The sequence below is a fragment of the Triticum urartu genome, chromosome 7A (assembly GCF_056163025.1).
Source record: "Triticum urartu cultivar PI428250 chromosome 7A, HENAU_Tu73, whole genome shotgun sequence".
NCBI classification, from domain to species: Eukaryota; Viridiplantae; Streptophyta; class Magnoliopsida; order Poales; family Poaceae; genus Triticum; species Triticum urartu.
This window is the reverse complement of record NC_141879.1, coordinates 452,787,369-452,801,436: the sequence shown is the minus strand read 5'-3', so window position 1 is coordinate 452,801,436 and position 14,068 is coordinate 452,787,369.

Genomic DNA, 14,068 nt, shown 5'->3' with positions numbered 1-14,068 from the left:
CTTAACGCAAACACCAAATAACATTTATTTAGGTTCAACACTAATCCCAAAAGTATAGGGAGTGTGCGATGATGATCATATCAATCTTGGAACCACTTCCAATACACATCGTCACTTCACCCTTAACTAGTCTCTGTTCATTCTGCAACTCCCATTTCGAGTTACTAATCTCAGCAATTGAACTAGTATCAAATATATAAACACTAGTAAAGTACACATCAATAACAAGTATATCAAATATACCTTTGTTCACTTTGCCATCATTCTTATCCGTCAAATACTTGGGGCAGTTCTGCTTCGAGTGACCAGTCCCTTTGCAGTAGAAGCACTTAGTCTCAGGCTTAGGTCTAGACTTGGGCTTCTTCACTTGAACAACAACTTGCTAGCCGTTCTTCTTGAAGTTCCCCTTCTTCCCTTTGCCCTTTTCTTGAAACTAGTGGTCTTGTCAACCATCAACACTTGATGCTTTTCTTGATTTCTACCTTCGTCGATTTCTGCATCATGAAGAGCTTGGGAATCGTTTCCATTATCCCTTGCATATTATATTTCATCACTAAGTTCTAGTAACTTGGTGATAGTGACTAGAGAACTTTGTCAATTACTATCTTATCTGGAAGATTAACTCCCACTTGATTCAAGCAATTGCAGCACCCAGATAATCTGAGCACGTGCTCACTGGTTGAGCTATTCTCCTCCATCTTTGTAGGCAAAGTACTGTCGAGAGGTATCCTACCTCTCGACACGGGCATGAGTATGAAATACTAATTTCAACTCTTGGAACATCTTATATGCCCGGTGGCATTCAAAACATTTTTGAAGTCTCGGTTCTAGGCCGTAAAGCATGGTGCACTAAACTATCAAGTAGTCATCATACCGAGCTTTGCCAAACGTTCATAATGTCTGCATATGCTCCTGCAATAGGTCTGTCACCTAGCGGTGCATCAAAGACATAATTCTTCTATGCAGCAATGAGGATAATCCTCAGATCACGGATCCAATCCGCATCATTGCTACTAACATCTTTCAATTTATTTTTCTCTAGGAACATATCAAAAATAAACAGGGAAGCTATGTGCGAGCTATTGATCTACAACATAGATATGCAAATACTATCAGGACTAAGTTCATGATAAATTTAAGTTCAAGTAATCATATTACTTAAGAACTCCCACTTAGATAGACACCCCTCTAGTCATCTAAATGATCACGTGATCCAAATCAGCTAAACCATGTCCGATCATCACGTGAGATGGAGTAGTTTTCAATGGTGAACAACATTATGTTGATCATATCTACTATATGATTCACGCTCGACCTTTTGGTCTCCAGTGTTCCGAGGCCATATCTGCATATGCTAGGCTCGTCAAGTTTAACCCGAGTATTTCTGCGTGTGCAAAACTGTCTTACACCCGTTGTAGATGAACGTTGAGCTTATCACACCCAATCATCACGTGGTGTCTCGGCACGACGAACTTTGGCAACAGTGCATACTCAGGGAGAACACTTTTACCTTGAAATTTAGTGAGAGATCATATTATAAAGCTACCGCCAAACTAAGGAAAATAAGATGTATAAAAGATAAACATCACATGCAATCAAAAATATGTGACATGATATGGCCATCATCATCTTGTGCCTTTGATCTCTCCAAAGTACTGTCATGATCTCCATTGTTACCGGCATGACCCCATGATCTCCATCATCATGATCTTTTATCAACATGTCGTAACATGGTCGTCTCACCAGCTATTGCTTTTGCAACTATTGCTATCGCATAGCGATAAAGTAAAGCAATTACATGGCACTTGCATCTTATGCAATAAAGAGACAACCATAAGGCTCCTGCCAGTTGCCGATAAGTTTAACAAAAGATGATTATCTCATACAACAATTTATATCTCATCACGTCTTGACTATATCACATCACAACATGCCCTGCAAAAACAAGTTAGACGTCCTCTACTTTGTTGTTGCAAGTTTTACGTGGCTGATACGGGATGAGCAAGAACTGTTCTTACCTACGCATCAAAACCACAATGATATTTCATCAAGTTAGTGTTGTTTTAACCTTCAACAAGGACCGGACGTAGTCACACTCAGTTCAACTAAAGTTGGACAAAATGACACCCGCTAGCCACCTGTGTGCAAAGCACGTCGGTAGAACCAGTCTCGCGTAAGCGTATGCATGATGTCGGTCCGGGCCGCTTCATCCAACAATAACGCTGAACCAAAGTATGACATGCTGGTAAGCAGTATGACTTGTATCGCCCACAACTCACTTGTGTTCTACTCATGCATATAACATCTATGCATAAAGCTGGCTCTGATGCCACTGTTGGGGAACGTAGTAATTTCAAAATTTCCTACGCACACGCAAGATCATGGTGATGCATAGCAACGAGAGGGAAGAGTATCATCCACGTACCCTCGTAGACCGTAAGCGGAAGCGTTATGAGAACGCGGTTGATGTATTCGAACATCTTCATGATCCGACCGATCCAAGTACCGAACGCACGGCACCTCCGAGTTCAGCACACGTTCAGCTCGATGACGTCCACGAACTCCAGTCCAGCAGAGCTTCACAAGAGAGTTTCGTCAGCACGACGGCGTGATGACGGTGATGATGTTGCTACCGACACAGGGCTTCGCCTAAGCATCGCTACGATATGCTCGAGGTGGATTATGGTGGCGGCGGCACCGCACACGGCTAAGGGATCAATGATCAACTTGTGTGTTCTAGGGTGCCCCCTGCCCCCGTATATAAAGGAGCAAGGGGGAGGACGGCCGGCCCTCCTAGGGCGTGCCAGGAGGAGGAGTCCTCCTAGTAGGAGTAGGACTCCCTTTTCCTACTCCTACTAGGAGGAGGAAAGGAAGGGGGAAGGGGAGAAGGAAGGAGAGGGAGGAAAGGAGGAAAGGGGGGCCGACCCCTAGTCCAATTCGGTTTGGGCTAGGGGGGCCGCGCGCCCTGCCTCCTCTCTTCCACCACTTGGCCCATGAGGCCCAATACTTCTTCCCCGTATTCCTGTAACTCCCCGGTACTCCGAAAAATACCCGAATCACTCGGAACCTTTCCGATGTCCGAATATAGTCGTCCAATATATCGATCTTTACGTCTCGACCATTTCGACACTCCTCGTCATGTCCCCGATCTCATCCGGGACTTAGAACTACCTTCGGTACATCAAATCACATAAACTCCGAACGTTAAGCGTGCGGACCCTACGGGTTCGAGAACTATGTAGACATGACCGAGACATGTCTCCGGTCAATAACCAATAGCGGAACCTGGATGTTCATATTGGCTCCTACATATTCTACGAAGATCTTTATCGGTTAAACCGCATAACAACATACGTTGTTCCCTTTGTCATCGGTATGTTACTTGCCTGAGATTCGATCGTCGGTATCTCAATACCTAGTTCAATCTCGTTACTCGTTCTGTAATGCACTATCCCATAACTAACTCATTAGTTGCATTGCTTGCAAGGCTTATAGTGATGTGCATTACCGAGAGGGCCCAGAGATACCTCTCCGACAATCGGAGTGACAAATCCTAATCATGATCTATGCCAACTCAACAAGTACCATCGGAGACACCTGTAGAGCACCTTTATAATCACCCAGTTACGTTGTGATGTTTGGTAGCACACAAAGTGTTCCTTTGGTAATCAGGAGTTGCATAATCTCATAGTCATAGGAACATGTATAAGTTATGAAGAAAGCAATAGCAGTAAACTAAAACGATCAAGTGCTAAGCTAACGGAATGGGTCAAGTCAATCACATCATTCTCTAATGATGTGATTGATGACCCACAAGTATAGGGGATCTATCGTAGTCCTTTCGATAAGTAAGAGTGTCAAACCCAACGAGGAGCAGAAGGAAATGATAAGCGGTTTTCAGCAAGGTATTCTCTCCAAGTACTAAAATAAGTGGTAACAGATAGTTTTGTGATAGGATAAATTGTAACGAGCAACAAGTAACAAAAGTAAATAAAGTGCAGCAAGGTGGCCCAATCCTTTTGTAGAAAAGGATAAGCTAGAACAAACTCTTATAATAGGAAAAGCGCTCCCGACGACACATGGGAATATCGTCAAGCTAGATTTCATCACGTTCATATGATTCGCGTTTGATACTTTGATAATTTGATATGTGGGTGGACCGGTGCTTGGGTGCTGTTCTTACTTGAACAATCATCCCACTTATGATTAACCTCTATTGCAAGCATCCGCAACTACAACAAAAGTATTAAGGTAAACCTAACCATAGCATGAAACATATGGATCCAAATCAGCCCCTTACGAAGCAACGCATAAACTAGGGTTTAAGCCTCTGTCACTCTAGCAACCCATCATCTACTTATTACTTCCCAATGCCTTCCTCTAGGCCCAAATAATGGTGAAGTGTTATGTAGTCGACGTTCACATAACACCACTAGAGGCTAGGCAACATACATCTTATCAAAATATCAAACGAATACCAAATTCACATGACTACTCATAGCAAGACTTCTCCCTTGTCCTCAGGAACGAACGTAACTACTCACAAAGCATATTCATGTTCATAATCAGAGGGGTAATAATATGCGTATAGGATCTGAACATATGATCTTCCACCAATTAAACCAACTAGCATCAACTACAAGGAGTAATCAACACTACGAGCAACCTGCTAGCACCAATCCCGGACTTCGAGACAAGAATTGGATACAAGAGATGAACTAGGGTTTGGAGATGAGATGATGCTGGTGAAGATGTTCATGGAGATTTCCCTCTCCCGATGAGAGGAGCGTTGGTGATGACGATGGTGATGATTTCCCCCTCCCAGAGGGAAGTATCCCCGGCAGAACAACTCTGTCGGAGCTCTAGATTGGATCCGCCAAGGTTCCGCCTCGTGGCGGCGAAGTCTCGTCCCGAGAAGTTCCTTCTTATTTTTTTCTCATCGGAAGACTTCATATAGGAGAAGATGGGCGTCAGAGAGCCACCAGGGGGCCCACGAGGTAGGGGGCGCGCCCTAGGGGGGCGCGCCCCCCACCCTCGTGAGCAGGGTGTGGGCCCCCTGGCCATCATCTTTGGCGAGGATTTTTCTTTATTTATTTTCAGACGTTCCGTAGAGTTTCAGTACTTTTGGAGTTGCGCAGAATAGGTCTGTAATATTTGCTCCTTTTCCAGCCCAGAATTCCAGCTGCCGGCATTCTCCCTCTTTATGTAAACCTTGTAAAATAAGGGAGAATAGCCATAAGTATTGTGACATAAAGTGAAATAATAGTCCATAATGCGATAAATATCGATATAAAAGCATGATGCAAAATGGACGTATCAACTCCCCCAAGCTTAGACCTCACTTGTCCTCAAGCGAAAAGCTGATAACAATAAATATGTCCTCATGTTTAGAGGTAGAGGCGTCGATAAAAATAAAATATGGACATGAAGGCATCATGATTATTCTCATAACAGCAACATATATAGATTTTGTCATATGATTTCTTATATTCAAGTGATGATCTATTCACAATGCAAAAGTATAAGTCATAAACCTTATTGGGCTCTGACAAACTATAATCTCAGTCATTAAAGCAATTGCAATTTATCATAACATCGGAAAGAGTCTATGTCAGAGCTAAAAAGCAAGTCCACATACTCAACTATCATTTAGTCCTCCATAATTGCTAACACTCACGTGATACTTATGGTTACGGAGTTTTAATCGGACACAGAGAAAGATAGGGGCTTATAGTTTTGCCCCACAATCTTTTACCTCAAGGGTAATGTCAACAATAATGGTTCATGCTCCCCTACATCCAATTAGATATATATATATATATATATATATCATGTTCTTTCCAACATGCTGAGCTTGCCAAAGGATAAAGTGAAAAATAAAAGGTGAAGATCACCATGACTCTTGCATAAGGTAGAAGATAATAATAAAGCATAGGCCCTTCGCAGAGGGAAGCAGAGGTTGCCATGCGCTTTTATGGTTGGATATATAAAATCTCAATCCGAAAGAATGTCACTTTATATTGCCCCTTGTGATATGAACCTTTATTATGCAGTTCGTCGCTTTTATTACTTCCACATCACAAGATCGTATAAAGCTTATTTCTCCCACACCAATCAATCATACATATTTAGAGCAATTTTTCTTGCTTTGCACCGATGACAACTTACTTGAAGGATCTTACTCAATCCATAGGTAGATATGGTGGACTCTCATGGCAAAACTGGTTTAGGGATTTTGGAAGCACAAGTAGTATTTCTACTTAGTGCTGAGAATTTGGCTAGCATGAGGGGGGAAGGCAAGCTCAACAAGTTAGATGATCCATGACAACATACTTTATCTCAGATATAAGAAAGACATAACTCATTACTTGTCTTCCTTGTCCAACATCAACTCTTTAGCAAGTCGTATTTTAATGAGTGCTCCCAATCATAAAAGATGTCAATGATAATATATCTATATGTGAAAACCTCTCTTTCCTTATTACTTCCTATTAATTGCAACAATGACCGAAGCTATGTCTGCCAACTCCCAACAACTTTTAATCATCATACTCTTTCTATGTGAAGTCATTACTCTCAATAAGATCAATATGAACTCTTTGTTTCATTTTATACTTTTTCTCTTTTCTTTCATTCACCCAAGATCATGGCAAAATAATCAAGCCCTTGACTCAACACTAATCTTTATTATATATAGCTCACGGACTCGATTACATAGAGAGATCATAAAGCAAAACTCAAAACTAGATCATGCCATAAACTTTATTCTACTAGATCAAGATACTACTAATAGGATCGAACTAAGAAAAACGGTAAAGATAGGAGTTGTGATTGTGATATGATACCGGGGCACCTCCCCCAAGCTTGGCAGTTGCCAAGGGGAGTGCCCATACCCATGTGATCATGTCTCCTTCTTTGTTGTTGGTGTAATATTCTTGGCGATTATTCCTCTTAGGATACAGTTCTCCTCCTCGAGCTTATTGACTTGCTGCTTGAGTTCCATTATTTCCTTACGAAGCTTTCCTGTGACAGCTAAAGCTCCTTGCACCCAAGGGTGTTGCATAGCTGTGGGAGAACAAGTGACACTCCTCTTCATATTTTCATAAGTAAGAAATCTAACATTAGAAGGGATAACCGAGTTTGGAATAGCTGAGCTCTGTAGTTCCCCCATCGTGAACCCAGCTCGGAGGCGAGAGGTGACTTCTTGATCCTCCATAGCATCTACTCTCATCAAGTCAGCCTCCGTTGCTGGCCCAAAGTGGTCAGCATCGCTGTTTGCCCTTGGTTCCGGTGCCGGATTAGATACCCGGCTCTCCTCGATTGACTCTTGAGAATACATCTTGCTCTAATCTGCAGCAGCAACAACTCGAAAACAAAAACAGAGGAAATTTGCATGATACGGGAGTCAAAACCTTCGGGAGAATATATAATGAATTTTTACCAAGCAAAATACGTATTGTGCAAGAAAACGGAGTCCGGAAGGCACACGAGGTGCTCACAAGGTAGGGGGCGCGCCCAGAGGGTTGGGCGCACCCACCACCCTCGTGGGGCCCTCGTGTCCTTCCCGGACTGCTACTTATTTTTCTATTTTTCTAAATATTCTAAAACGGAGAAATATTGCCTTAAAAATTGTTTTGGAGTCGGTTTACTTATCGTACCACATACCTATTCCTTTTCAGAATCTGAAACGTTCCGGAAAGTGTCTCTTATGTATTCCTCCGGGGTTACAGTTTCAATAATATTGGTTTCAACATTTATGGGATTACCTGAGATATAATGTTTAATTCTTTGACCGTTTACCACCTTTGGATTTGTGCCCTCAAAGTTGTTGATTTTTATGGCACCGGAACGATAGACCTCTTCGATAACATAGGGGCCTTCCCATTTAGAGAGAAGTTTTCCTGCAAAAAATCTTAAACGAGAGTTGTATAGCAATACATAATCACCTACATTAAACTCACGCTTTTGTATCCTTTTGTCATGCCATCTTTTAACTTTTTCTTTAAACAACTTGGCATTTTCATAAGCTTGGGTTCTCCATTCATCAAGTGAGCTAATATCAAATAACCTCTTCTCACTGGCAAGTTTAAAATCATAGTTGAGCTCTTTAATAGCCTCAATATGCCTTATGTTCTAGTTCGAGAGGTAAGTGACATGCTTTTCCATAAACCATTTTATACGGAGACATACCCATAGGATTTTTGTATGCAGTTCTATAAGCCCATAATGCATCATCAAGTTTCTTGGACCAATTCTTTCTAGACCTATTAACAGTCTTTTGCAAAATTAATTTGAGCTCTCTATTACTCAACTCTACTTGACCACTAGACTGAGGGTGATAAGGAGATGAAATTCTATGATTAACATCATATTTAGCAAGCATTTTACGGAAAGCACCATGAATAAAGTGTGAACCACCATCAATCATTAAATATATAGGGACTCCAAACCTCGGGAAAATAACTTCCTTAAGCATTTTAATAGAAGTGTTATGATCAGCACTACTAGTTGGAATAGCTTCTACCCACTTAGTAATGTAATCAACAGCAACTAAAATATGTGTATATCCATTAGAGGCAGGAAAAGGTCCCATATAATCAAAGCCCCAAACATCAAACGGTTCAATAACAAGAGAATAATTCGTAGGCATTTCTTGACGTCTACTAATATTGCCAATTCTTTGACATTCATCACAAGACAAGACAAACTTACAGGCATCCTTGAAGAGAATAGGCCAATAAAAACCAGATTGCAATACCTTATGTGCAGTTCTATCTCCAGCGTGGTGTCCTCCATAAGACTCGGAATGACACTTGCGAAGGATCTGTTCCTGTTCATGCTCAGGTACACAAAGTCTAATAACACCATCTACTCCTTCTTTATAAAGATGTGGGTCATCCCAAAAGTACTGTCTCAAATCATAGAAGAACTTTTTCTTTTGTTGGAATGTGAAGCTAGGTGGTATAAACTTAGCAACAATATAATTAGCATAATCAGCATACCATGGAGTACTACGAGAAGTACTTATAACATTTAATTGTTCATCAGGAAAGCTATCATTAATAGGTAGTGGGTCATCAAGAATATTTTCTAACCTAGACAAGTTGTCTGCAACGGGGTTCTCAGCTCCCTTTCTATCAACAATATGGAAATCAAATTCTTGTAGCAAGAGAACCCATCTAATAAGTCTAGGTTTAGCATCTTTCTTTTCCATAAGATATTTAATAGCAGCATGATTAGTTTGGATAGTTACTTTAGAATCAACAATATAAGATCTGAACTTATCATAAGCAAATACAACTGCTAAAAGCTCTTTTTCAGTAGTAGCATAATTTCTTTGAGCATTGTCTAGAGTCTTACTAGCATAATGAATAACATTTAATTTCTTATCAACTCTTTGCCCTAGAACAACACCTACAGCATAATCACTAGCATCACACATAATTTCAAAGGGTAAATTCCAATCAGGTGGCTGAAGAACAGGTGCAGAGACTAATGCTTTCTTAAGTATTTCAAATGCTTCTACACAATCATCATCAAAGACAAATGGTATATCTTTTTGCAATAAATTAGTCAGAGGCCGGGAAATTTTTGAGAAGTCCTTAGTGAACCTCCTGTAAAATCCAGCGTGACCAAGGAAACTTCTTATACCTTTGATGTCCTTGGGACATGGCATCTTTTCAATAGCATCAACCTTGGCTTTATCAACTTCAATACCTCTTTCAGAAACTTTGTGCCCCAAGACAATACCTTCATTAACCATAAAGCGGCACTTTTCCCAATTCAAGACAAGATTAGTTTCTTCACATCTCTGCAAAACTCGATCAAGATTGCTCAAGCAATCATCAAAAGAGGAACCATAGACGGAAAAGTCGTCCATGAGAACCTCACAAATCTATTCACAAAAGTCAGAGAATATAAGCATCATGCATCTTTGAAAGGTAGCAGGTGCATTACATAAACCAAGAGGCATACGTCTATAAGCAAAAGTACCAAAAGGGCATGTAAAAGTAGTCTTTGATTGATCTCTAGCCGACACAGGTATTTGAGAGAAACCAGAATAACAATCTAGAAAGCAATAGTGTGTATGTTTGCATAATCTTTCTAGCATTTGATCAATAAAAGGTAAGGGGTAATGATCTTTTTTAGTAGCTTTATTTAATTTGCGGAAATCAATTACCATCCTATAACCTGTGATAATTCTTTGTGGAATCAATTCATCCTTATCATTTGGAACAACAGTAATACCTCCCTTCTTAGGGACACAATGGAAAGGAGTTACCCACTCACTATCAGTAACGGGATAGATTATACCTGCCTCCAGAAGATTTAGTATTTCTTTTCTTACCACTTCTTTCATTTTAGGATTCAGACGTCGTTGAGGATCATGAACTGGTTTGGCATCTGCTTCCAGATCTATTTTATGTTGGCATAGAGTGGGACTAATGCCCTTAAGATCATCAAGAGTATATCCAATAGCCGCACGATGCTTCTTCAGAGTTTTCAATAATCTTTCTTCTTCATGCTCTGAAAGGTTAGTGTCGGTGTCAAAACCGGCGGATCTCGGGTAGGGGGTCCCGAACTGTGCGTCTAGGCGGATGGTAACAGGAGACAAGTGACATGATGTTTTTACCCAGGTTCGGGCCCTCTCGATGGAGGTAAAACCCTACTCCTGCTTGATTAATATTGATGATATGGGTAGTACAAGAGTAGATCAACCACGAGATCGAGGAGGCTAAACCCTAGAAGCTAGCCTATGGTATGATTGTTGTCCCTATAGACTAAAACCCTCGGGTTTATATAGACACCGGAGAGGGCTAGGGTTACACAGATTCGGTTACAATGGTAGGAGATCTACATATCCGTATCGCCAAGCTTGCCTTCCACGCCAAGGAAAGTCCCTTCCGGACACGGGAAGAAGTCTTCAATCTTGTATCTTCATAGTCCAGGAGTCCGGCCGAAGGTATAGTCCGGCTATCCGGACACCCCCTAATCCAGGACTCTCTCAGTAGCCCCTGAACCAGGCTTCAACGACGACGAGTCCGGCGCGCAGATTGTCTTCGGCATTGCAAGGCGGGTTCCTCCTCCAAGTACTTCATAGAAGATTTCGAACACAAAGGTAGTGTCCGGCTCTGCAAAATAAGTTTCCACATAATGCCATAGAGAGAATAATACTTACACAAGTCTAATCTGCTGACGTATTTCATAGCGTGACATCACACCACGGCCAAGTCTTTATTCGAATCGTTTTACTGTCCCACCTCAGCGCGTTTAGCGAGGCGGTTTCCTTGGCACGTCTTGTCAAAGCAGAGACCGTGTCCCCTTATTCCGGGATTCTCATCAATACGGGCGTGGGTAACCCAACTGCGCCATTGATTACGGCGCTTGGGAGATAAGCGAGTTTTACCAGGCTGGTGGGGACGCATAGTCGCGTCCGCCCATATAAGGGGATAAGGATCCACCTTTTCATCCACGCCTTCTTCCTCCTTTGCCTATCCATTTCCGCGCACTCGAGCTCCAGCACCCAAGTCCGCACACCCCACCTCAACCTTCTCCAGCCATGTCCGGAGCGGGAGGCAAGTGGATGGTCTCCTCCGTCACGGAGGGACACATCAAAAAACTGAGGAAGGCCCGATACTTGTCTAATGAAATTGCGCACCGGCTTCCCGAAGAGGGGCAGCTCATCCCCACCCCTAGGCCCCATGAGAGGGTGGTGTTCCTCCACCATTTCCTCCGCGGACTGGGTTTCCCTATGCACCCATTTGTCCGGGGGCTCATGTTCTACTATGGCCTGGATTTCCACGATCTGGCCCCGAACTTTGTCCTCAACATCTCGGCATTTATCATCGTGTGCGAGGCTTTCCTCTGCATCCGCCCCCATTTCGGCCTATGGCTCAAGACTTTCGATGTCAAGCCGAAGGTGGTGCACGGCACCCAGGCGGAGTGCGGAGGCGCCATGGTGGGCAAGATGCCCAACGTCCTATGGCTCGAGGGCTCCTTCGTGGAGACCCTAAAGGGGTGGCAATCGGGGTGGTTTTACATCACCGAGCCGCGCAACCCTGAATGGGTCGCAGCCCCCGAGTTCCGATCCGGACCCCCTACGCGGCTCACCTCCTGGAAAGAGACGGGCCTGTCGTGGGGTAAAAAAGGAGAGCTGGCTGGACTCCAAACATGCGTCCAAACCCTGGTGGACAAGAAGCTCAAACTTGTCAACGTAGTCCAGGTTATGCTCATCCGTCGGATCCTCCCGTGTCAACAACAGGCTTTCAACCTGTGGGAGTTCGACCCAGCGCAGCACCGAACTCTGAGTAGGCTCTTCGACACGATGTACGAAGATGCCTGGAAGGTGCTTTTCAAGGGCGCCGAGGCCCCCGCATCCGCTACCGAGGATCGCGGATTCAGCACGCAGCGTCACGCTAGTGCGGTAAGCTATTTTTACCTTTTACAGGGTATTTGTTTTTCATAGTTTGACTCCATGCGGGATCTAAGCTCCCTTACCTTTGACAGGATTGGCAGTAGACGTCCGGACAGATCAACTGTCCGGCTCCTTTGCCCGAAGGCCCAGCGGACGCTCGCTTGGCGAAGCTGCTGGTTCCGGCACCCTATGTGGTGCCGGAGAAGAAGGCCAGGGGGACTCGAAAGAGTGCCTGACGCCTGGAGGTGTCGGATTCATCATCCGACGACTCCAAGACGCACTCCTCCCATGAAGACGAGGAGGAGGAAGAAGAGACCTCTCCCCCTCCAGTGGGGGGAGGGAGGAAAAGGAAGGCCGCCCCAACTGGGGAGGCCGAAGGGTCCAAGAAGGGGAAGACCCTTCCTCCGGACTACTCCACCAACGCCGACAACGGCGAAGAGGAGTGGCCGCATAGGGCCAATCCCCTGGCGAGATCGTAAGTATTCGGACACCAGAGCAATTCATAGTGTTCCTTTCTTGCACAGCTCCTCCTTACGTTGAATATGACTATGTAGTCCGCCCAAGGCCAGGCTCGACGAGTCGTCGAGCGGCTCCCTGGATTCGTCGGATGTGAATTCGCTTCCGACGGCTACCTCCCCCCACCCTACGGATGACGCCGAGGTGGCGTCCCAACAGGTTCCAAGCCAGGAGGAGGTGGTCCTAGAGGCGCCGCAAGGCGACCTCCCGGACTCCAGGCGTAAAGGGGATAGAACCCCCAAGGGCTCCAAGTCCGGCCTTGAGCCGGACACCGTGCCGGAACCTTCAACGGTTCCGGACTCCGGTAGGCAGCCTCCTTACAAGAGGAGCAAGCCTACCGAGCCGGTGACCTCCGTCCAACCGGAGGCACCGGACAATTTGCTGGAGGTGCTTAACGGCGCCCCCATCGACGAGGAGCACCGCAATATTATGAGTGCGGTGATCCAGAAGGTTCAGTCCGCCAAGAGCGGACCGACTAAAGCCTGTGCTAGCCTTCTAACAGGCTTTGAGGTAAGTAAAGAATATGTAAAAATATTACCGCATAGAAAGTAGCCCCTGATGCTCTGTTCGGCGTTCGGAAAGAAAATCCGAATAGAGGATCTAATAACATTCGCAGGAGTCTAACATAATCAAGTCAATATGCGTATGCAGGCTTCGCTACTGGCCTCCGCCGCACTGACTGCGGAGGTGGATACGCTGAAGCAAAACCTCGCGCGGTCCGAGAACGAGCTCGGCCATGCCAAGAGGCAACTCGAGGAGAAGGAAGGTAAGTAATACCTTGCGCAAGTATATAGAGAAGATGTGGTTGCAAAAAATGACAGGATCAACGTGCTATTATAGGGGCCACGACCGAGGTGGCAACCCTTAAGAAAGCGCTGTCCGAGGCCGAAAACAGAGCAGCCGCGGAGCGCACAGAGAGAGGGAAGCAGGAGGCGTGGGTGGAGGAGGTGCAGAAAGAGCTCCAGGCTCCCATGAAAAAACACGAGAGTTTGGAGCTTGACTCAAAGACGCAAGCGTTCGAGCTTGCGGCAACCCTCGAAAGCGCGAAGTCTGCCAAGGCCGAAGCCCAGAAAGCCCTCCAACAAATTTAAGCGATGAAGAAGATAGCGGCGGGTAAGGAATTCATTATGAAAAGCA